The 23475-nt window shown below is 47.1% G+C and overlaps 1 pseudogene; it reads left to right on the forward strand.

Moving 5' to 3' along the window:
• Positions 1 to 3048: 3048 nt before the first annotated feature.
• On the forward strand, positions 3049 to 3900 carry LOC120683070 (annotated as a pseudogene).
• Positions 3901 to 23475: the final 19575 nt, after the last annotated feature.

A 23475-nucleotide genomic window follows, 5' to 3' on the forward strand; every position in this document is an offset into this window, starting at 1 on the left:
GAGGCTATTACATTATAGGCAGAAAGATCTTGTACTACATGGGAGCACATATCCCTTACACGAGGGTTTACACAAAGTGAAGTAATTTTCACTTCCCTTAGTGTAAAGGAGCTAGCTAAAACTAAATCTAGAATTCTAAATTCGGACAGTAGCTTCATTCCCTTGGATCTTCGAGTGCCTAGCTATATCATTCATTTAAGGATGAAGGGCCTTCTAATGGGATGAGAGGAAGACCAACTTTGCTCTCTGCCGGTGGCTGATTTTGCTGGAGGACTTCTTCCTTGGTAGGCTCCAGGTCTGAAGCCTCCTCAGAGACCTCTGTAGGCGAAGGTGCTGGCTGGGTCTCACCAAACTTCTTTTTGGCGTTATCCATGGCTACAATTGGGATTCCATCTTGCACATCACACTCTTTGCCACCCAATATGAGAGCCCTTCTTTTCACCCGAGTGACTAGGTAGGCATCTTTTAATTCTTGTGCATGGCGGTCATCGGCTTGCTTTAAGGCTTCAATTGCAGCGATCTCACGACTTTCAGATATGGTCACTTGGGCCTTGGACTCAGCAAGCTGCACACGAAGTTTCCTGATCTGCTTCTCTGCTTCTTCTGCCCTGTGGTTGCACTCCTTGAGTTTGGTTGCTTGTTTATCATATTCCTCATCTAAGGTGAGCAAGTACCTTGCCATGAACCCTACAGTTGGGTTATCTTCTCTTAATTCACAACCTTCTAGGGTCTTCATCCGAGTAATCCATATTGGGCGGTTCCTTACCAGAGGCGGAAAATACCGCATTGGCGTACGACAGATTGGCTTCTCATATATCTGGCATAGGTACCTCAGAGCCTTACGGGCAATAGCTTGGTAGGTGTCCTCAAACCGGAACCCTGTGGTGGTAACTGACCATGGCTTTATGTCAGGGAAGTCTTTACTTGCTCCGATATAGATAGTCACTTCACATCGTTCTATGCCATACTCCTCGTACTCTCTTCCCATGTACTCCGGGTGGTCCAAAATACCAAGCCTTGCCATGGTGCTGTACAAGAGCTTGGGGAAACCTTCTTTGTTCAAGCAATGGCTGGTGACCCATCCTTCTCCTTCCATCTACCACAAAAAGGAGGAGGTAATCATTTCTGGACATGAGAGGAAGGTATGAATTTCTAGGTGGTGCTCACAAGCTACTTACCTTGCTAAGGGTGCTGGCGGAGAGGGAGACCACCTTCTTCACCAGATCAGAGTTCTCCAAGAAGATTGGATGGATGAAGAAAGTGAAGGATCATGGATCAATGGGAAGGTAGTGGAGCTATGGGAGCTTCAGCGTGGGGAAAAGAGTTCTTTGGTGTCATATTTTATTGGTAAGAGGAGGGAGTAGCCAGCAGCTCCTGGCCCATATTCAATGGCACAACTGTGGGCTCATATGCCAACTGGTCAAAGGGGCAACAGAGCTAGGTGTGTTGTGTATTGGGATGGGGTTGTTGAGGTCACAAGCAGTCTGTGGTGGTCGGATGCAAGTACGACATGCCCCGTGTTTCATGGGCAAGCATCTGCCTGTGTGCAACATGCACAAGTCGAAATGGAATGAGGCAACAAGAGTAAGGTGGAAATAGAATTGGTGGAGGAAGCCGGACTACCTTATGCCGACATGCTCTCATGCAGACATCCTCTCATGCCAACTGTCAGTGTGACAGCATGCATAAAGGGGTAGCAACACGCGTAAAAGGGTAGCAGAGATAGGTGCATCATGTAGTGGTGCATGACTTTTGAGTCGACAAGGTGGCGTATGGTGGTCAAATCCAAGCCCGGCATGCCCCGTGTTTCACGGGCACGCCTGTGCCTATGCGCAACATGCATAGAAACGAGGCAAGAAGAGGGAGGTGGAACCAAGACTGGTTGGAGGGAACTGGGGTGGCCTAAGTCGACACTCCCTCATCTTGGATATCATTGCGCCGCATGCTATTAACGGCACAAACTGGTTGCCACTATGGTGCAGATTGCAAAAGACAGTAGGCACGGGTAAAGGAGTAGCATAGTTAGGTGCGTCATGTAGCGGTGTGCAGGTGTCGAGGTGACAGGGTACCAGTGGTGGTGGGATGCGAGCCTGGTGTGCCCGTGTTTCATGGGTACCAGTGGTGGTGGGATGCGAGCCTGGTGTGCCCGTGTTTCATGGGCACGCATGTGTCTGTGTATGTGGTGGAATGGGAAGGAGGCAAGAAAAGGGAGTTGGAACAGAATTGGGCAGAGCAGGTTAGCTGTAGTAAAGAGGCTGGGGCTCAATCAATTTTTCAGAGACCATGCATGCTCTACTGATTTTTGGTGTTTTAGGGTCCAACAAATCTACACAGCTATATCTATGAACTCTATTCTTGACTTCCCTATGTTTCGATCCCCACATCCTACGCAGTAAAAATGTAAAAGACTCCATTTCCTCAATAACTGAACGCCGTTCTAGCAAATCGCTACATACACCGTTAGTAATTTAAAGTTCAAGGGGTTATTTTGTGGTCCTTTTTTAAAATTTTGTGTAGGCAAAGTGCTATCAGTGTCCATGGTTAACTATGGTTATCTGATTGTTCCATCTCCAACCTCTCGCGTCACTTGATGCCAACACAATTTTTATTTGGTCCAAAACCTATGTTGAAAAGGTTGGCTATAAACGAAAACTTATCGTATTCATGGGATGAAAGTGCACATAAACTATTTTGAGTTAAACATGAGATAAACAAAACATGCAGTCTGTGCCTATATTTATTGTACTTATCTACCTAGTTAGGCAACCGTGTATGAAGTATAAATGCCTATGATGGCATCGCATGCAATAAAATCTGTAGATCTAGTGACCTGTTACCGTATACCCGGATTTCTATTATTGCTATAACATCTACCGGTAAACTTAAGGTCCATGGGTCCTAAAACACCTTTCTTTTCCTCATTGCACCCACCCTTCGCTCTTTGTATAACATGGCCTAGTGAACCCACAGGCCACTGTACTAGAAGCACTTTCTCCTTCCTCTCCCCACTCCATCTCGATATCTGTTTCACCATATATTGCATCTTTGATGTCGATGTTGTCGATTAAGCCAGTGGTGATCATGGGTGCTACTGGTACAGGAAAAACCAAGCTATCAATTGATGTATCCAAGGTGATCAGCGGTGAAGTGGTAAACGCCGACAAGATGCAGATCTATTCTGGCCTTGACATCACCACCAACAAGCTCTGCCTAAATGATCGACATGGTATTCCTCATCACCTCATCGGGGCCATTTCGGCAATTACCGATGATGTTTCTATACCTCTCTTCTGATCTGCTGCGACCAAAATTACTGAGTCTATTGTTAGGCGGGGTCACATACCAGTTCTGGTAGGTGGATCGAACTCACTAATCCATGGATTCCTTGTTGACAAGCTTGATGCCTCCCTCATTGACCCTTTTGCAGTAGAGAGTTACCGACCAACTTTAAGGTTCCAAAGCTGCCTTCTATGGATCCAGTGTGATGAGGTAGTCCTCAAGAAATACCTCAGTCATCGGGTTGATGATATGGTTGATGCTGGTTTGGTCAAGGAACTGAAAGAATATTTTGATTCTGTATCAATTCATGAGTCTGTTGGTTACAGCGGCCTGGCTAGGGCAATTGGTGTGCCCGAACTAAGAGAGTATTTTGCGGGATGCAAGAGCCTCTGTGATTCTATAAAAGAGATGAAATCCAATACACAAGCTCTCGCAGAAGCACAGATCGCAAAGATTAGACATATTGTGGATATTTGGGGTTGGCCTGTCTATTCTCTCGATGCCACTGAAACCATATGCTCGCATATCACTAGATCAAACCATACTGCCACGACCATAGCATGGGAACGCGATGTGCGCCGCCCTGCACTTACTATTATAAATGAGTTCTTGGGTAGGTGATGCCTATGCGGATGTTCATGTGGTTGCCAAAAGGCACTAATACAAGAACTACGTTCACTATTAGTGCCTGAGTGTGTTGTAGTATGATTGACTGAAGCATGGATGGCTATTTTAGTATCTCTGCTTAGATTTGCACCAGCACTGGCCTTGAAAAACTTCTGCTAATGTTTTTTGTATGTATTGATGCCAGTGACTAATATATGTCATGAGATGCTGCACATCATGGTTGTTTATTATTCACTACAAATTGAACCTCATTTCAACTCGAGTGTGGTTCATACGACAGAAGTTGCCATCTTTGTTTATACATTTCTGCTCAGTTTCCATGGTGGTGAGGGCCTCTGTACTTGGTAATATACACAGGTGAGTTTTACCTATTGTATAAATAGTGGGTGACCCGAATTTTGCCAATTTTTTTATTTGGCTTTGGTAAATCGTGCCAATGCTATCTATGCCAACAAATACAGACAGGGTAAGCCATGGCAGTGCTATGTATGCCATTTCTGAATATATACTTTACTCCCTCCGTCCATGAAAGAAGGCAATTCTAGCATGGTTCACTCAGAACAATACATAGATAAAATGACACATGTGTTCTGAGTATATCCTCTGAAACGATGGCTCGAACACCAAAGCGAATGATTTGAAGTTGTGCACTATAATAAAATACTGCACTAAACAATGACTAAATTAATGCTTTTCCGAAGCATATGTTGCTCCACACAACAATACTTTAAAGGGAAGATAAACTCAAACACCAAATCATCACATCACTATGGGAAGCTACTGAAAATATCCACGAAAAAGAGAACGCAAAATTCAAACTCCCATCAGCTTCCCTTCCTTGTTTGGCCTATAAAAGGGTGCTGGCCAAAGCTTGCACGCCAGTCTCTTCTTCCATTTAGCACCCGTGACTTTAGATCTTAGCCAAGCACCTACGTGATCCATTCATTAGTTGATCCCATGCTACCAAGTCGATATGTATGCTAGAGTTGCATTCTTTTGTGGGCAACTTTCAAATCCTAAAATTGCATTCTTTTGTGGACGGAGGAGTAGGTGCATACAGAAATAAAAGTTCGGTTCCATAAACCCTAGGTACCTGGTAGGCATAGGCTGGTCATCAACACAGCACTAGGAGAATAATATAGTACGTGGGTACATTTGATTCAAAGGCTAACTAATTAACTAAGTCCATATACAGCGGCTGCCTAATGTTTAGCTGGGTATTCGGGCGAGGCAGCGGTAGCTTAAGTTCTTATGTGCACAGATCAGGGATTCGGATTAGAGAGGGAGTGTTTTTTTTTCTAGAATGTGCTTGCACTAAATTCCTGAAGCGCCCCGACCCCAAAGATCGAGCCTAAACCATGTATTAATAACCGAAGCAAGTCTCCGGTACAATACATGTTACATCAAGTGGAGTCCAAAGTCATACAGAGCTTTATTCAACCCGTACACGAGGAGTAAAGTGACAACACAAAGCTACTGCAAATAACCACAGGATAACGAGTAGCATAACGACATGCAAGACTAGCTCTTCGTCCATCACGACTCCACTCGATCAGCTTGGGTGCGGACATGATCTATTCGTAATCTTCAGGCACAAAGTCAGGATCATCTGAAAAAAAATAATCAACAAGGGTTGAGTATGAAAGTACTCAGCAAGTCGCACCTCACCCTTACGGGGAGAGAGTTACAGATTAATACGCAAAGGCCCATTAATCAACCAGAATAAATAACAAATGTAGTATTAAAGGTAACCCAAACAGCCATCCATCTCAGGGGCTAGGTGGCTCAACTAGTTGAGATGTCCACACTGTAACCTGTCCAAACCAAGGGCACGGACCATTCGAATGGATTGTACACTCTGCAGAGGTTGTACGCTTTACCCACACGCACTTCACCGTCCAGAGACGGCTCCGTCATAGCCGACACCCAGCCGTGGCTCAACCCCGACTAGTCGCCCACAAACCCCCGGGTCTGAACCAATCCAGGTCTCACCCCAAAACATATCCACCTCGGACGACCACCAGGTTAGCCAGTGGGATTAGACTAAGGTTTGCCCATACAAACTCATGTGGTCGTACTGAAAGTAGGTTAGGTGAGATGGCACCACAACACACGGTCCTTAAGGTTTATCAGGGCAGCCAACAACCATAACCAACCAAACTCGAGGTGTCACCACGACAACGCTCGGTCGCAAGTCTACCACCACAGTAGCGCATGCTCCAACACATTCCACACTGCCCAGGTCTCATTCCCATTCCAGCTTCATCAATTAATAAGGTCTTATAATATGCCAGTCTGGCAGTAAATCGTTATGCAACATGGCTTCAGTCAATGGTTTCTCTCAATCCCTCAGTGTATCGTCTCATGCAATCCCTAAGTCTAGCAAATTTTATATTTAACCTTACTTAGGATCAATCATAGTCAACGTAAGGGATCGATGAGACTTGCCTTCTCTTTCGTACGCGGCGGCGGCGGCGGTTTCCTGATCCCGGCTCCTCTGGTTTCTCCTCTGGAATCGGTTCTACTTCGTCATACGCGGCGGAAACAACACAACCGACAAACAACATAAGCAAGCATAAACATAAAATAAAATGAGCTAAAAAAGAGATGAAAATTGGCGGAATAGATAGTACATGATTTTAGAAGAATTTAGGAAGAAGAATCAAGTCAATCGGAGTTTGGATGGAGAAGTTATTGTAGTTATGGGATTGGGAGCTTTATTAATTCCGAAAAAAAATATTGATTAACTGCACGATGTGCTTGTGGCCTATCTTAATGTGTGACCGTGTGGGTAGTGCATCTGGGCCGGTTGGCCCAGCAACGATGCCATTGGTCCATAAAGGACTAAACCCGTTCGTGCTTATAGAACAAACAAGCCAGGCAGAACAGCAGCTCGGGTTCTGCCCCCTGCCGCAACGCCATGGTTGGGCAGCTCGAGCTCGAGCCGGCGGTAGCTCCGGCCACCGTTCTCGAATCCGAGGGCACGGGGAGAGAGGGGAGGGCGAGGGGGTTCTACTTTGGTGACTCCGGGCATGGGAGACGGGGGTTGGCTACGGCGGCCGCGGCAGCCACGGTTGCGGTGGCCGGGAGCTCGTGGGCAGCTCAGCACAGGCAGCAATAGGGAAAAACTTGGCTTGGAGTATGTATAGGAGGGTATGGGGGTGCTCACCGTGTAAGAAATTGGACCGAGATGGCCTGAACGAGGAGATCGATGGGGGTATGCTCTTGGGGAAGAAACAGAGGAACCGACGGAATCGGAGTGAGGAAGACGATGGGTGACGGAGCTGGGCGGCTTGTGGTGGTCGAGGGCGGCGCGCCGGCCTATTTATAGGCGCTGGGAGGCGGTGGAGAGGGCGGGGGAGTGAGGCACGCGGCGGCCGGCGGGGCAAGCTCCGAGGGCGGCGTTAATGGTGTGGGGGCGGGTGCTGTCGGAGTGGTCACGTCGCCGGGGTGGTGCCGCGCTGACGCGGTGAGCATGCCGAGGCGGCCTGGCAGGCGGTAGCGTGGTCGTGCTGCACAGCTCGGTTCTGTGCGAGCTCTGTTCGAGCAGTGTGGGCTCGAGGGGCGAGGCGGTGGCGCTGTGCTGGTCGACGGGCGGCGCTGTGCTGGTCGACGGGCGGCGCGGCGAGCACAGGTCGACGGGACGGGTCAGGCAGCGAGGAGGCGGGGCTGTGCAGAGGCGAGCGGCGCGGCGAGCTTTCCGGGCACGTGGAGCGCATGGGGGTGGGGCGCGCGCATCGCGAGCATCGCGTGGACGCAGGGAAGAAGCACGGTAAGGAGGCCCTGGCTTGGTGAGCTGCCACGGAGTTGTGCAAGAAGAGCGGCAAGGACAACGGGTGTGTGCTGCGGCAGCTCGGCGTCAACATGCACAACGGTGGGCTTGTAGCTGAGACGACGGAGGTATTGACGGCGTGTGCAATGAGGCGGCAAGGCTGCAGTGGCGTGGGTCCACGACGAGGCATGGCGTGCGAGTTTCAGGGGGGGTGGACGCAGCAGTGAGCTGCTCGAGCACGGGTGCGTCACGTATGCTGTTGCCATGGCTTGCTTGTGTAGTTGTGTTCATGCATAGCTAGCTTGCATGTGGTGTTGGTGTGGTGTAGCAAGTTAGAAAGCTAGCAACATGCATGCTTGCTGCTGCTTGCGGGCATGGGCGCGTTGATGGGTTTGCTGTTTCTAGTGCTTAGCTTGCCTGTGCAAAGTGTGCGCAAAGGTTAGAGGGAGCGAGCAAGAGATTAGAGAAGCAAGGATGATTAGCTTCAACGATGGGTTTGAACGGCGAAAATAATTGGATGGACATATTAGGTATAAGATAAAGATTAGATGATCAAGGAGTTGAGCTCAAAAGATACATTCTACAATAGGTTTTGAAAATGATTTTTAGCGAGTGAATTTGGTTAGTGAATTTTAGGGATGTTACAAACCTACCCCACTTAGGTTGAATCTCGTCCCCGAGATTTAGCTAAACTACTAAAGAGACAAGGAAATTCGGCTCGGAGCGCATCTTCTCTCTCCCAAGTTGCTTCTGCTTCCGAATGTCTGCTCCACTGAACTCGACAAATTCTAACTGTTGAGTTGCGGGTTCTTCTCATCATAGTGTCCAAAATTTTCACTGGCACCTCTTGATATCTGAGATCATCTTGCAGGTCGATTGTCTCTGGGGCACCTTGTTCTTTCGGTACTCGCAGACACTTCCTGAGCTGAGACACATGGAACATATCGTGCACATCTGACATCTCTGCTGGCAACTGAAGCTTGTAGGCTACTGCTCCCACTTTCTTGATAACTGGAAAAGGTCCAATGTAACGTGGGGCCAACTTCCCGTGCACCTGGAATCTGCGCGTGCCGTGAATTGGGGAAACTTTAAGGAACATGAAATCTCCAACTTCAAAGCTGAGAGTGCATCGTCTTTTATCGGCATAACTTTTCTGGCGGGATTGAGCTGCCTTTAGATTCTCTCTGATTTCTGCTATCTTGTCTTCTGCTTCTTTTATAAAATCTGGGCCCTCAATGATGCGGTCGCCAACTTCGGTCCACATGAGAGGTGTGCGACACTTCCTCCCGTATAGGGCTTCGAACGGCGACATCTTCAGACTTGACTGGTAGCTGTTATTGTAAGAGAACTCCGCATATGGCAAACTATTTTCCCAATCTTTGCCATAAGTAAGAACACAGGCTCTTAGCATGTCTTCAAGGATCTAATTAACTCTTTCTGTCTGGCCATCAGTCTGAGGGTGATAGGCTGAACTGAAGTCCAACTTTGTACCAAGTGCTTCATGTAACCTACTCCAGAATCTCGAAATGAACTGGGTGCCTCTATCTGACACAATCCTCTTTGGTACTCCAAGCAACTTCACAATACGCTCAATATATAACTTGGCTAATTTATCACCTCCATAAGTAGTACGCACTGGGATGAAGTGTGCCACTTTAGTGAGTCGATCAACAATCACCCAAACTGAGTCATGACCGCTCTGGGTTCTTGGTAGACCGGTGATAAAATCCATACTAACTTCATCCCACTTCCATACTGGGATCGGCAACGGCTGAAGTAATCCACTGGGCTTCTAGTGCTCTGCCTTGACCCTATTGCACACATCACAATGAGCGACGAATCGAGCGATATCCCCCTTCATACCATTCCACCAATACTTCTCCTTAAGGTCCAGGTACATTTTCGTAGTCCCGGGGTGAATGGAATAAGCTGAGTTGTGGGCTTCATCCAAAATGGTCCTGCGGAAATGGCCTTACTTAGGCACACATAATCTCTTCTTGAACCACAAGACTCCATCTTTATCTACTCTGAAATCTGGGGCTTTGCCTTCACTATTGCGACCTTTAATCCATACCAATCTTCTATCCTCCATATGAGCTTCCTTGATCTAGTCGTCCAGGATGGGATGAACACTAAGGTTGTAGTTGTAAGAGCGGCGTACAACCCTTAGGTTCAACCTTCTCATTTCTTCACTCAGCTCTGGGACTTGTGTAACTAAGTGATGGCAATACGTGTAACACCTCCGGTGTTTAACACTATATAAAACAGGCAATTAACATGCGATGACACGTTAAACCCTCCCCCAACTTCTCAATTACTGCAAAGCCGAAATTCAGTTTAAACACGCCAAAAAGTCAACCCTCACACTTTTGCTCAAATGAACTCTTGCCCAAAACGAAAGTCGTAGAGTTGGACAAAACAAACAGCTTTCGTGTTCAAAGTTTTTCAAGTTCTAACATGAAAATTTGAATTAACCCCGAAAAACAAGCGGGATCATTAAACTTGAATTCAAAATTTGAACTTCCAAACCATCGCTCAAATGAAGTTTTGCCTGAAAGGAAAGTTGTAGGAAATTTAATTTTGAACAACTTTCGTGTTCAAAATTTTTCGAGTTTCAATTGAAAATTTCGAGTTTTTGCTAAGTCAAACAGTAGACTTTCTTTTTTTTTTTCTCTCTCCACTCTCTTTCTCTCTCTCCCCTCTCTCTTCCCCGCTGACTCCCCTCTCTGCTCTGCGCGCGCGCAGGCACTTGAGCGCGCGTGCGCTTGCTGCCTCGCTGCGCCGCTGCCGCGAAGCCGCTGCCCCGCACTGCCTCGCCGCGCCGCTGACCCCCGCCCCACTCGAGTGCGCACGCTCCCGGACGCCGCCCGCTGCCGCACCCTGCCGTTGACGCGCGCGCCGCGCCAAGCGCTCGGCGACGCGCCGCCATCGTCGCCAAGGCGCCCAAACAGGCCGGCCGTGCCCTGCCGAGCCGCGGACCACGGCCAGCCTTCATTGCCGCTCGCTACCCACGCCACCGGCCCGCTTGCTGCGCCCTGACCCGCCTTGAAGGCCGCCTGGCGAGCACGCCACCGCCAGGCCGCGCGCACCGCCGCCGCTGCCCTCTTCTGCGCTCAGCCCCTCCTCACGCCCTCACTCCCCCTTTTAGCTCGCGCCGCGCGTGTGCCCGCTCGCCCGCACCCCATTCCCCACGCCCACGTCCCACCCCTTCGCCCAGAACGGCCAGCGCCGCCGCGCCACTGCGCAGCGCCGCCGCGCCCCCATTCCCGCCCGCCGAGCCACGGCTCCCGTGGAGGGCCCAGCTCAGCGCCCCTCCACCCCCACCGAGCACGCAACGAGCTCTATTTCACCCCCAGGCAGCTCCCAGGCCCGCCCAATTTCCCCCGGAGCCTCCCAGCGCCGCGGAACACCGCCGCCGCCGTCGTGAACACCGCCGGCCGCCCGCCCGCCGCGGACCTCCCTGCTCCGCCCCTCCCCGCCTCCAGTCGAGCCCCAAGCTAGCTTCCTCAGGGCGAAGTGAAGCTCTCCGACCTGCTCTTGCCCCTCCTCCCGCACCGGAGCGCCGCCGCTCGCTGCAGCCGCCGCCGCCGCTCCCTGGACGCCGCCGCCGACCCTGCTCCGGCCGTTCCCGTCGACCACATCACCCACCCCTAGGTAGATCTCGGCGAGCTCTTGCCCTAGGACCCCCTCCCCGTCGCCGGCAAGCCCCTCCTCGCCGGGAAACGGGCCGCCGCCGCATCCCCTGTCTCCTACCTCCGGCCAGGGACCCCAGCGCAATTTGTTTTAGGTTTCCAGGGGGTTAAGTGAAAGATCCAGGGGCCCCTTTGCAATCTGTGTTTTTGTATTTTCTAGATTTTCCAGTGAACTTGTAAATTCGTTTAAAAATCGTAGAAAAATCGGAAAATTGCAAACTCAACTGTTATGGAATCCTAGAAAAGATATCTACAACTTTTGTTACATGCACTTTTTCATTTGCTCAATAGTTTTTATTTCTTTTAAAAATGCAAAGGAAATGTGGTTTATATTAGATCCCAAGTTACAAGCATGTGTTGTTAGCCATTTTTGGTCAGTGGGGTACATGTTAGATGTATAACATTGTGTAAAAGTTTCATAAGCTTTTGACATGCCTAGCTATCGGTTTATTTAAATCTTGCCTTATGCCTTGTTTAAATTAGTTTGTTTGTACCTACGGTTTAACTTGGTTTACTGAGCTCAAACTTTTACAGTACCTTTAACTTGATGTTTTGTTGCTGTACAAAAATTTTGAGAAATTTTAGATGGGTGGAACCAGTCCAACTAATTAATAGTATAGATATTTACACTAAATCAAGAAAAATAGTTTCTGTACATGAAAAATTCTAATAATTTTTCTAGGGGTTAACCTTGAGTTTATAACCATACTGATAAGATATGAGGCTCTGGAACTTAGTATAACAGCCTATGGAATTTAATTTCGATCCATGCAGCATTACTTTGTGCTATTTTTTCATGCCCTGTAAAATGCTTATTAAATTGTGAAAAATTTATGGCGGGCTTATCTTTAGGTATAAAACCTTCAGTTAAAATTTCATTACCAGTACTTGCATAGTTTGACCTGTAAAATTCATTTTTGTTTCCAGCAGTAGCTGTTTGTTTTATTTTTCGTGGTAAATAGGCTGCATAAAATGGGCTGAAAATTTCACAGTAGGCAAGTTATTTAGATATGTATCATACATAAAAATTTCGAACCCAAAATCTCGGTTTAACATTATTCATGATAAGGACATGCTTAACCTAGCATTAAATAAGAAAAATCTTTCTTTTGCTGCATAGGGATAAAAGAGACAACCCATCCGAGTTACTTTGTGGAGTCAGTATAATGATTATTACTCTATAAATGGTTGCCCAAACAATGTAACAGAATATTTTATAAATCATCTTGAGTTGCGTTGAATTACAACTCTATAGTAAAGAATTGTTTAATTCGTATTACTAATATAACTCACGCATATGCATTTCATATAGATTCGACTACTCTCCCTGACGGCACGTACGAGTTGGTGCCGGAGTCCGAGAGTGAGCAGCGTGAAGCTCAAGTGAATCTAACTGAAGCCACTGAAGACCTGAACCAGAGTTCAGAAGTGCCCAAGGCTAGCTCCGCTCAGGAAGGCAAGCCCCGGATCATGTTCTACCTATTTGAAATTATGCAACTATGTATATTCCTGTTTATCTGTGCATTTAAGTTGCAGGAATTGTTTGGAACCTTAGTTGCATGATCCTAGGCACCTATGCTTGAACACTAGTATGTGTAGGTCGCTAGTTGGCTATGCTAATGGTTCGGTAGAAGTCGAGTGATTGCCTGTCACTCGCGAGCTCATAGGAGTTGAATGCTTACTACACACTGCAATATAAGGTTTACGGGCGGGGTTGTTGTACTTGTGATACCCCGTCTGTTTAGTCAAAATGGATAAGGCCGCGGTGTGTGGTAGTGGTGGTTAAGCGTTTGAACGTACTAACCACATGCCGAGAATATGGTAATCGGTAAGCTTAAGTACCTGATGGAACCGGCCGTGGAACATACTCCCCACTGTCTGGTCTATGGTCACGCACGGGTGCAGGGCACCCTAGGACGGTGGGCCTGTTTCATGCCCGGGGAAAAAGGGGAAAAGTCGCGTGGGTGATTGCATTCCCCATGCGTGTGTTTAGGTCTGCCTGGCCAGGTTAACAAAGTCGATTCGAATCGTCCGTCTCTCACGGATATTGAGACTGCTTAACCCTTTTGCCACATAGAGTAAGAAGTGGAACAATGATGATGAGAAATTTGGTTGATTGATGAAAATAATTGCTTTCCACCATGTATGCTTTAGGATAGATGCTAATGTAGAGTGGTTAATCATAATAGAACTTGAAAGCTAAAATCGGAAAATAAGAACTCACTGCTATTCGGCAAAGACAAACCCCTCAAGCCAAAAGCCTTGCATGTCTAGTTAGAGGGTTAGTTATATCCTAGTCGGGTAAGCCTTGCGGAGTATTAGTATACTCAGCCTTGCTTGTGGCTCAATTTTTGTTTCAGGTAATACTTTTGAGGACATGATTGCTAGCTTGACTTGGCCATGTACCTTACCCCCTGGTTGGTCGGTGGAGTGGGATACGACTCCGGCCAACGAGGGCAGTGCCGAGTGATGTCATGTACGGGCTTCATCATGACATCATGTATCGTCGTTTAGAACTCGTTTTATTTCCGCTGCAATGAACTCTGAACTACTTTCATTTCGAATTTCAAGTACCTTTCAAAGATTTCGAACTTGGTTTGTAATAATTAAGTTAAGACCCTGTAATGTAATATATTTGTGAAATGTTGTACTCTCTGGACTCACCTTCGTGTGGGTTACATGTAAGCTTTGGGTTCGATCGACGCTTAGGTGGACTCTTCGGGACTTTACCCGACAGCACTGCCGAATTACTCCGTTTGAAGTGCGTGTTAGCCGGGACTGTCTTTAAGATGATGGTTAGCGCACTTGAGCCGGATTAATTAGGGCGGTACTGCCACAGCTGGTATCAGAGCCGAACAAAGCGCACACCCGAGAGTGCGACTAGATTTTAAAAGTTTTACTTAAAACTTAGCCACAAAATCGCGTTTGGTAAATACGTTGGTTCGTTAAAGATTGTATATAGTACGTAAAGCCCTAGGGAATATTATGGGAGTTTTAGGTGGCTATCTAACTTATGGTTTATTTATAACTGACTTCCAGCACATTACTTTCTGTACTTTAAATTCAGTACTTTACATTATGTAACGACGCACCTACGCTAAGGTAAGACGGTAAGAATCCTCAGTCAACTGAGAGAGTTTGACCTTCCCGTCGGTGATGCGAGCCGAACGCTGCCCTCAAGCAGTGGCTTACTTGAGGTGCTGCCAATATACCAACTATTAGTTGGCTATATTGGGAGTAAAGTATACTCAGTCAGCTGAGGGAGTCTGACCTTCCCGTCGGTGATGCGAACCGAACGCTGTGCTCAAGCAGTGGCCTACTTGAGCTGCTGCCAATATGCCGACCATCGGTCGTTTATATTGGGAGTAAAAGAAAACGTGAATACGTCACCTCAGTAGCGTGTGAGCGCTGTCCATGCAGTGTTGGACGCATGGATGCCGCTTCTATAGTGAGCGGTAATGTATGGGGACGCTTTCATGTGTGCTGGCATGAAAGGTTCAATGAAATTTATATCTGTCAATTTTCTGCAGGTACACTAACCGCGATTACGTAAGTTAAGCACGGTTAGAACTCGGCTAGAAATATATATAGGGAGAGACGTAAGTTGTGCCATGCCACCGGTGCTAACCCCGTAAGCCCAAAACTATTTGGCAATTGTTTTCTTTGGAAGGACGATTAGGTCGTGCATGCATCATGCTCATAAAATTGAAAGCCAAAGAAAATAGATGTGGGTTAGTCGGGAATGTTAAGGTTGCCCGTGAGCACGGTTCCTCTCCTCTCACTTAAGGTCTATCTAGAAATCTGTCATTTTCTGCTATAGCCTGGAAGGTGAATTTGTTTGACATGGTAGATGACTTTATCTGTAGAAGCGCCAGTGGATAATTTTGCTCCAAAACTCGTCTACTAGCTTCTGTTTAAATTTGAGAATTTTCCAACTTGTATACCATAGGGTACACTAGAAACTGTGACACCCTGTTTTTCTGTCAGCTTTGAGCACCTGTGTTGCACAAATTTTTAGGCCGTCCTAGAAATGTTTTCTGCAGATGTGTTCAACACAAAACTTATGCCCAATTTACTCACCAAGCTTCTGTAAAAATTTGGTGGTTTTAGGCTTAGTGGTTTGACCTCAGCACTCAGTTTGACCTCAGCCAGGGCGTTGGGTTATCAGGCCTCCACTGCAGCAAAGTGTTGCACGTTTCCCTATTCCTCAGTTAACTGGCCCAAGGCCAACTGCTCCACCGCCAGCTCGTCCAAGTGAGGGAAACCGTTGTTTCAATTGTGGTAGCTCAACTCATTTCGCCCATGAGTGCCCGCAACCCAGGCGACAAAACCAGGGCCAAGGCTTTAATCAAAACAACAAGAACAAGGGCAGAAGGCAAACTGTTCAGGTCAAGCAAGGGCGTATCAATTTCACCACTCTTGCAGAACTTCCTGAGGGCGCACCAGTGATGACGGGTACATTTTCTATCCACAACAAGCCTGCAGTTATATTGTTTGATTCCGGTGCATCGCATAGTTTCATTGGTGCAAAATTTGGTGCAAAAATGGGTTTGGATTTTACTCACACAAAAGGGTCGTACATGATATCAACCCCAGGGGGTAAAATCGCTTCGAATCAAATAACACGGCTTGTGCCAATCAAGTTGGGTAGCCTGACCATCAACACCGACCTTATACTCCTACCACTTCAGGGTATAGATATCATCCTGGGGATGAATTGGATGACTCAGCATGGGGTTATAATAGATATTCCCGCCAGGGCGGTCGAATTAAATTCGCCAAAATATGGAGCCACTACTCTCTATTTACCCTTCCGAGAGTGTGTCAATTCTTGTGCATTTGCCCTGAGCACATCCAACCTAGAAGAAATTCCTGTGGTATGCGAGTACACCGATGTGTTCCCGGATGACTTGCCAGGAATGCCACCAGATAGACAGATTGAGTTTATTATTGAACTACAACCAGGCACTGCCCCTATCTCAAAGAGGCCATATAGAATGCCACCTAAAGAGTTGGCCGAGTTAAAAATCCAACTTCAAGAACTTCTGGACAAAGGCTTTATTCGCCCCAGTGCATCACCTTGGGGTTGTCCAGCCCTCTTTGTAAAGAAAAAGGATGATAGTTTGAGGTTGTGTGTGGACTACCGACCTCTCAATGCGGTGACAATCAAAAACAAATATCCCCTTCCCCGCATTGATGTTCTCTTCGATCAACTAGCTGGAGCTAGGATTTTCTCAAAAATTGATCTTCGCTCCGGCTATCATCAGATTAAAATTCGTCCATGTGATATTCCTAAAACCGCATTCTCCACACGGTATGGACTCTATGAGTATTTAGTCATGTCTTTTGGTCTCACAAATGCACCTGCCTATTTCATGTATCTCATGAACTCGGTATTCATGCCTGAGCTCGACAAGTTCGTCGTGGTTTTCATTGATGACATCCTTATTTATTCCAAGAATGAGGAAGACCATGCTAAGCACCTGCGCATTGTTCTCCAACGTCTTCGGGACCATCAGCTCTATGCTAAATTCTCCAAATGTGAATTCTGGCTAGATAGTGTGAAGTTCTTGGGCCACACTATTTCCAGCGAAGGCATAGCCGTGGATCCTAGCAAAGTGCAAGAAGTGATGGACTGGAAACCTCCTACCTCCGTTCATCAGATTCGCAGTTTTCTTGGTTTAGCCGGGTATTATCGTCGATTCATTCCGGATTTCTCCAGAATTGCTAAGCCAATGACCGAACTATTGAAGAAAGGAGTAAAGTTTGTATGGGATGAAAAATGTGAAAAGGCTTTCCACACCCTAAGGGAGCAGTTGACTACAGCACCTGTCTTAGCTCAACCTGATAACACCAAGTCCTTTGACGTGTATTGTGACGCGTCAGGAACTGGTCTTGGTTGTGTGCTCATGCAAGACAATAGAGTTATTGCTTATGCGTCACGAGCTCTTCGACCCCATGAGCAGAATTATCCTACTCACGACCTTGAATTAGCAGCGGTCATTCATGCTCTAAAGATATGGAGGCATTATCTTATGGGTACTCATTGCAATATCTACACCGATCACAAAAGTCTCAAATATATTTTCACTCAAGCTGATCTAAATATGAGACAAAGACGGTGGTTAGAATTAATCAAGGACTATGATCTTGAGGTGCACTATCACCCAGGCAAGGCTAATGTTGTAGCAGATGCACTCAGTCGCAAAGCTCATTGCCATTGCCTATCCGTGGAATCCTATTCGGGAACCCTCTGTCATGAGATGAGGAAGCTCCAGTTGGAAATGATTCCCCAAGGTACCTTAAATCACATTTCAGTTGAACCAACCCTTCATGATCAGATCATTATGGCCCAATTACATGATAAGGGTGTTGGGATCATTAAACAGAAACTCTCTCAAGGAGAAAGGAAGTATAAGTGTTTTCGTCAGGACCATAAGGGAGTCCTATGGTTCGAAAGTCGTTTAGTTGTTCCGAAAAATCAAGATCTTCGGAAGCAAATTCTCGACGAGGCACATCTTTCCAAATTTTCTATTCACCCAGGCAGTACCAAGATGTATCAAGATCTTAGGCAGAATTTCTGGTGGACTAGGATGAAAAGGGAAATTGCTAAATATGTCTCGGAATGTGACACCTGCCAGAGAGTCAAAGCCAGCCACTTGAGAGTAGCCGGTTTGCTTCAACCTCTACCTATCCCGTCGTGGAAATGGGAAGATATAAGTATGGACTTCATCGTTGGATTACCCAACACATCCCAGAAGCATGATTCCATTTGGGTTATCGTGGATAGACTCACTAAGACGGCACATTTTATTCCAGTACATACTACTTACACTGCCAAGAAGTACGCTGAGATCTATCTCGATCGTATTGTTTGTTTGCATGGGGTACCCAAGACCATCATTTCTGATCGTGGGACACAGTTCGTTGCACGCTTTTGGGAACAGTTACAAGCATCTCTTGGGACAAAATTAATTCGAAGCTCAGCTTATCACCCACAAACTGATGGACAAACTGAGAGGGTAAACCAAATCCTGGAGGACATGTTAAGAGCTTGTGTCATCCATTATGACAAGAGTTGGGACAAATGTCTAGCTCTAGCGGAGTTCTCATACAACAATAGTTATCAAGAGAGTTTGAAAATGGCACCATTTGAGGCCTTATATGGTCGACGGTGTCGTACCCCTTTGAGCTGGTCGCAAGTCGGAGAACGAGTAGTATTCGGACCCGATCTCGTAACAGAGGCAGAAGAGAAGGTGAGGGTAATACAAGAGAATTTAAAAGCCGCCCAGTCTAGGCAAAAGAGTTATTTTGATAAAAGGAGAGACCCTTTGCAATTTGAAGTGGGTAATCATGTCTATCTTCGCGTCTCGCCAACCAAGGGTGTACAGAGATTCGGCGTGAAGGGCAAATTAGCTCCCCGATATGTTGGCCCTTATGAAATCACTGAGATTTGTGGACCCGTAGCCTATAGACTACGACTTCCTCCTCGACTGGCAGCAGTACATGATGTTTTCCATGTTTCTCAACTCAAGAAATGTGTTCGAGTCCCTACCGAGATCATTGAACAAACAGAGATATTAGTAGAACCAGACCTCTCTTATGTCGAGTATCCTATCAAGGTTCTTGATCAAAAGGAAAGGGTCACTCGAAGAAAAGCAGTTAGAATGTACAAGATTCAATGGAGTCACCATACCGAAGAGGAAGCTACCTGGGAAACTGAAAGCTACCTAAATCAAAATTTCCCCGGTTTTCTGAATTCAACTGGAGGTACATCTTTTTCCTCGCTTAGTTTGCTTATCTGAATCTCGGGACGAGATTCTTTTAAGGGGGGTAGGTTGTAACACCTCCGGTGTTTAACACTATATAAAACAGGCAATTAACATGCGATGGAACGTTAAACCCTCCCCCAACTTCTCAATTACTGCAAAGCCGAAATTCAGTTTAAACACGCCAAAAAGTCAACCCTCACACTTTTGCTCAAATGAACTCTTGCCCAAAACGAAAGTCGTAGAGTTGGACAAAACAAACAGCTTTCGTGTTCAAAGTTTTTCAAGTTCTAACATGAAAATTTGAATTAACCCCGAAAAACAAGCGGGATCATTAAACTTGAATTCAAAATTTGAACTTCCAAACCATCGCTCAAATGAAGTTTTTCCTGAAAGGAAAGTTGTAGGAAATTTAATTTTGAACAACTTTCGTGTTCAAAATTTTTCGAGTTTCAATTGAAAATTTTGAGTTTTTGCTAAGTCAAACAGTAGACTTTCTTTTTTTTTTTCTCTCTCCACTCTCTTTCTCTCTCTCCCCTCTCTCTTCCCCGCTGACTCCCCTCTCTGCTCTGCGCGCGCGCAGGCACTTGAGCGCGCGTGCGCTTGCTGCCTCGCTGCGCCGCTGCCGCGAAGCCGCTGCCCCGCACTGCCTCGCCGCGCCGCTGACCCCCGCCCCACTCGAGTGCGCACGCTCCCGGACGCCGCCCGCTGCCGCACCCTGCCGTTGACGCGCGCGCCGGGCCAAGCGCTCGGCGACGCGCCGCCATCGTCGCCAAGGCGCCCAAACAGGCCGGCCGTGCCCTGCCGAGCCGCGGACCACGGCCAGCCTTCATTGCCGCTCGCTACCCACGCCACCGGCCCGCTTGCTGCGCCCTGACCCGCCTTGAAGGCCGCCTGGCGAGCACGCCACCGCCAGGCCGCGCGCACCGCCGCCGCTGCCCTCTTCTGCGCTCAGCCCCTCCTCACGCCCTCACTCCCCCTTTTAGCTCGCGCCGCGCGTGTGCCCGCTCGCCCGCACCCCATTCCCCACGCCCACGTCCCACCCCTTCGCCCAGAACGGCCAGCGCCGCCGCGCCACTGCGCAGCGCCGCCGCGCCCCCATTCCCGCCCGCCGAGCCACGGCTCCCGTGGAGGGCCCAGCTCAGCGCCCCTCCACCCCCACCGAGCACGCAGCGAGCTCTATTTCACCCCCAGGCAGCTCCCAGGCCCGCCCAATTTCCCCCGGAGCCTCCCAGCGCCGCGGAACACCGCCGCCGCCGTCGTGAACACCGCCGGCCGCCCGCCCGCCGCGGACCTCCCTGCTCCGCCCCTCCCCGCCTCCAGTCGAGCCCCGAGCTAGCTTCCTCAGGGCGAAGTGAAGCTCTCCGACCTGCTCTTGCCCCTCCTCCCGCACCGGAGCGCCGCCGCTCGCTGCAGCCGCCGCCGCCGCTCCCTGGACGCCGCCGCCGACCCTGCTCCGGCCGTTCCCGTCGACCACATCACCCACCCCTATGTAGATCTCGGCGAGCTCTTGCCCTAGGACCCCCTCCCCGTCGCCGGCAAGCCCCTCCTCGCCGGGAAACGGGCCGCTGCCGCATCCCCTGTCTCCTACCTCCGGCCAGGGACCCCAGCGCAATTTGTTTTAGGTTTCCAGGGGGTTAAGTGAAAGATCTAGGGGCCCCTTTGCAATCTGTGTTTTTGTATTTTCTAGATTTTCCAGTGAACTTGTAAATTCGTTTAAAAATCGTAGAAAAATCGGAAAATTGCAAACTCAACTGTTATGGAATCCTAGAAAAGATATCTACAACTTTTGTTACATGCACTTTTTCATTTGCTCAATAGTTTTTATTTCTTTTAAAAATGCAAAGGAAATGTGGTTTATATTAGATCCCAAGTTACAAGCATGTGTTGTTAGCCATTTTTGGTCAGTGGGGTACATGTTAGATGTATAACATTGTGTAAAAGTTTCATAAGCTTTTGACATGCCTAGCTATCGGTTTATTTAAATCTTGCCTTATGCCTTGTTTAAATTAGTTTGTTTGTACCTACGGTTTAACTTGGTTTACTGAGCTCAAACTTTTACAGTACCTTTAACTTGATGTTTTGTTGCTGTACAAAAATTTTGAGAAATTTTAGATGGGTGGAACCAGTCCAACTAATTAATAGTATAGATATTTACACTAAATCAAGAAAAATAGTTTCTGTACATGAAAAATTCTAATAATTTTTCTAGGGGTTAACCTTGAGTTTATAACCATACTGATAAGATATGAGGCTCTGGAACTTAGTATAACAGCCTATGGAATTTAATTTCGATCCATGCAGCATTACTTTGTGCTATTTTTTCATGCCCTGTAAAATGCTTATTAAATTGTGAAAAATTTATGGCGGGCTTATCTTTAGGTATAAAACCTTCAGTTAAAATTTCATTACCAGTACTTGCATAGTTTGACCTGTAAAATTCATTTTTGTTTCCAGCAGTAGCTGTTTGTTTTATTTTTCGTGGTAAATAGGCTGCATAAAATGGGCTGAAAATTTCACAGTAGGCAAGTTATTTAGATATGTATCATACATAAAAATTTCGAACCCAAAATCTCGGTTTAACATTATTCATGATAAGGACATGCTTAACCTAGCATTAAATAAGAAAAATCTTTCTTTTGCTGCATAGGGATAAAAGAGACAACCCATCCGAGTTACTTTGTGGAGTCAGTATAATGATTATTACTCTATAAATGGTTGCCCAAACAATGTAACAGAATATTTTATAAATCATCTTGAGTTGCGTTGAATTACAACTCTATAGTAAAGAATTGTTTAATTCGTATTACTAATATAACTCACGCATATGCATTTCATATAGATTCGACTACTCTCCCTGACGGCACGTACGAGTTGGTGCCGGAGTCCGAGAGTGAGCAGCGTGAAGCTCAAGTGAATCTAACTGAAGCCACTGAAGACCTGAACCAGAGTTCAGAAGAGCCCAAGGCTAGCTCCGCTCAGGAAGGCAAGCCCCGGATCATGTTCTACCTATTTGAAATTATGCAACTATGTATATTCCTGTTTATCTGTGCATTTAAGTTGCAGGAATTGTTTGGAACCTTAGTTGCATGATCCTAGGCACCTATGCTTGAACACTAGTATGTGTAGGTCGCTAGTTGGCTATGCTAATGGTTCGGTAGAAGTCGAGTGATTGCCTGTCACTCGCGAGCTCATAGGAGTTGAATGCTTACTACACACTGCAATATAAGGTTTACGGGCGGGGTTGTTGTACTTGTGATACCCCGTCTGTTTAGTCAAAATGGATAAGGCCGCGGTGTGTGGTAGTGGTGGTTAAGCGTTTGAACGTACTAACCACATGCCGAGAATATGGTAATCGGTAAGCTTAAGTACCTGATGGAACCGGCCGTGGAACATACTCCCCACTGTCTGGTCTATGGTCACGCACGGGTGCAGGGCACCCTAGGACGGTGGGCCTGTTTCATGCCCGGGGAAAAAGGGGAAAAGTCGCGTGGGTGATTGCATTCCCCATGCGTGTGTTTAGGTCTGCCTGGCCAGGTTAACAAAGTCGATTCGAATCGTCCGTCTCTCACGGATATTGAGACTGCTTAACCCTTTTGCCACATAGAGTAAGAAGTGGAACAATGATGATGAGAAATTTGGTTGATTGATGAAAATAATTGCTTTCCACCATGTATGCTTTAGGATAGATGCTAATGTAGAGTGGTTAATCATAATAGAACTTGAAAGCTAAAATCGGAAAATAAGAACTCACTGCTATTCGGCAAAGACAAACCCCTCAAGCCAAAAGCCTTGCATGTCTAGTTAGAGGGTTAGTTATATCCTAGTCGGGTAAGCCTTGCGGAGTATTAGTATACTCAGCCTTGCTTGTGGCTCAATTTTTGTTTCAGGTAATACTTTTGAGGACATGATTGCTAGCTTGACTTGGCCATGTACCTTACCCCCTGGTTGGTCGGTGGAGTGGGATACGACTCCGGCCAACGAGGGCAGTGCCGAGTGATGTCATGTACGGGCTTCATCATGACATCATGTATCGTCGTTTAGAACTCGTTTTATTTCCGCTGCAATGAACTCTGAACTACTTTCATTTCGAATTTCAAGTACCTTTCAAAGATTTCGAACTTGGTTTGTAATAATTAAGTTAAGACCCTGTAATGTAATATATTTGTGAAATGTTGTACTCTCTGGACTCACCTTCGTGTGGGTTACATGTAAGCTTTGGGTTCGATCGACGCTTAGGTGGACTCTTCGGGACTTTACCCGACAGCACTGCCGAATTACTCCGTTTGAAGTGCGTGTTAGCCGGGACTGTCTTTAAGATGATGGTTAGCGCACT

This window comes from Panicum virgatum, chromosome 7N (assembly GCF_016808335.1).
Source record: "Panicum virgatum strain AP13 chromosome 7N, P.virgatum_v5, whole genome shotgun sequence".
Lineage (NCBI taxonomy): Eukaryota > Viridiplantae > Streptophyta > Magnoliopsida > Poales > Poaceae > Panicum > Panicum virgatum.